The sequence below is a fragment of the Capsicum annuum genome, chromosome 11, assembly GCF_002878395.1.
Source record: "Capsicum annuum cultivar UCD-10X-F1 chromosome 11, UCD10Xv1.1, whole genome shotgun sequence".
Taxonomy (NCBI): Eukaryota; Viridiplantae; Streptophyta; class Magnoliopsida; order Solanales; family Solanaceae; genus Capsicum; species Capsicum annuum.
The window spans coordinates 162,125,470-162,127,870 of record NC_061121.1 but is presented as its reverse complement, the minus strand read 5'-3'; the positions used below and the strand labels follow the sequence as shown (position 1 = coordinate 162,127,870).

General features: G+C 39.9%; 1 pseudogene; it reads left to right on the top strand.

Moving 5' to 3' along the window:
• Positions 1–1,809, top strand: part of LOC124888913 — a 12,457-nt pseudogene extending 10,648 nt beyond the window's left edge.
• Positions 1,810–2,401: the final 592 nt, after the last annotated feature.

Sequence of the window (2,401 nt, the reverse complement as noted above, 5' to 3'; positions counted from 1 at the left end):
GGAGGAGCTAAAGTACGATATAGCTGGGGTTAGTTAGTAGAGCAAACATCATCCATGACGGGACCTTCAGCAAAAAGGAGAAGCATATCCACTCACCGGAGAGCAGAGCTGAAAACAAGAACTAATTAGTACATCCAAAGAAAAAGGTAGCAAAAAAAGGAGAGGAACTCACTCTTGAAAGCTGATACACGAGATTCTAAGCTTCCAAGACGAATCCATTAATAACCCAGAGGGGCAAGAAACTTTGATTGAAGAGAGGCGGCAGCATCACTATTCAGGTGTCAGGGTGGAAATGAGGATGAGATTAGGAAACCCTTATCTGTAGGGTATATGTAATAATATATGTATTTGGGCTGACCGGGTTGTTGGGTTGGGCTGTAGTTTAGGTGTTATTTTGGTGTTTTGTTTTTATTTTGCGCTATGTCCATTGTGTGTAACTTTACTTATTTAATTTAATAAAACCCAAATTTGTTTTAAAAAAAACTGGAGGACGTGTATTAGGGTAGAAGGTTAGTAGGAAGGGGACTCGTAGATAGGAGCAGTTGTTTTTTCATCCGTACTATTAGTTGTAGCGTTTCACGGGTAGGGTTTTGTTGGTGGTATTGGTGATAATCTTGTTTCTGCTATTGTCTGTTGTTTTGTTATTACCTTTTATTTCTTGTTCTTATATTATGTATTTTCCTATGTTGTTTGGTCTCTAGCTAGGAGATATTGGAACCAACCTCTCTACCCCACCTCTGAGTAAGTGGTATGGACTGTGTACATTTCACCCTCCCCAGACCCCGCTTGTGAAAATATATTGGGTATGATGTTGTTTGTAAGTATATTTCCCTTAAGAATCAGTTTTCTAACCGTACTCACTCTCCTCTCCAGACCTAACTCAACATGTTGCACTTTCCTAACCAAGCCCCGCCTAGGCCTCTCTCCCTTCCTTTTAGGCCACTTTTCTCTGCACAAATAGTTGGAAAGAGATATGTTTTGGGAATGACTAAGAGAGGAGGTTTGGGAATTTCAGAAACTCAAAAATAAGGCTATTTAGTTTTGTTAAACTAGATAAAAGTTCCTTGTTTTCTCGTGTGATGTGCCGTCACCTGAATTTTGAATAGTCTGAAATAATGGTCAGAGAAATGCAAATGGAAACGAAGACCAAGTTGAGTATTTGCCCTACAAATGTGAGAGGCTAATAAATGTGCTGCTGCATTTATCCTGCAATGTGAAATTGAAAATTTCCTTTAAAAATTGTTACTTTGATGTACTTCGTTTGATTGAAGCTGACTTTACTTTCTTTTTCCTGTCTCTAGTTCAAGCGCAGGTTGCTCGACCTTGTCTGAATTGTTGAAGTTATCTACAACAGCTTACGAGTACTACCCTTCCGTGTGACCTTTGATAGCATTTGAAGACGTTTTAACATATTGGAAAGCCAGAGCACAGTAGGCTATGTTTGTCATCCACATGTGTTCCCTAGGTTGTCAGTTGTTTTCTAGTTTTTTGGAGGCGTAGGGCTGTTTTGTGGGTTAGGAGGTGTTCCAGGGAAATGCACCCACCGGGTGTTCTCTGTCAATTAATTGGGTGCTGATCTTTTGACAGTGAAGTTGGGCAGTAGGTGATTATAGCATTTCCAACTCCTCTATGAAAAGGATTTGTTAGTTTTAAGTTTTTAACTAATGTACCTTTTGGGGAGTTGCTTGGTATACAGGTATATGTGGATCATGCCTTCGAATCTTTGATTGCGCATACTGAGGTACGAGGTATATGTATTATATAGAGTGTTATTTCGTAAAAGAAGTGGTTGGCCAGTTTTTGGATGTATGATTGAGAAATACCCAGTATTTGTGAAGTAGAAACAAGCTACCTTTTTAATGCGAAATAAAATACCAACAGGGCAACCTCAACCAAAAGTGTTGCGTGCTCCACTTTTGTAAGTTTGAAGTAGAAGTATATTATTCTAGAGTTTCAACTTATCCTGAAAGTCGAGAGTATAATTTGGAAATAACAGTTTTATGTTCTCAAACTTAATGGCTTGTGAACTGTGATCTTAATATTTCGACATGTAAATACTGGAGATGTGTATAATTCTACTCCTCGAGTTGCTACGCACGAAGTTCTACAAAGTTTCAAGGCAATTCGAGATGAGGAAGTGAGTCGTTTGGTCCAAATTGTTAGTAGTTAGCTGAGCTCATCTGTTGGTCCAAATGGTTGAAGGATTTGCACATGGTGTTCATCGACCTAGAAAAGGCGTACGACAAAGTCCCCAGGGAGGTGCTTTGGAGATGCTTGGAGGTGAGTGGAGTACCGCAGGCATATAGCAGAGTAATTAAGGATATGTATGAGGGAGCGAAAACCCAGGTGAGGACGGCGGGAGGAGACTCAGAGCATTTCACTGTCCTGACAGGATTGCATC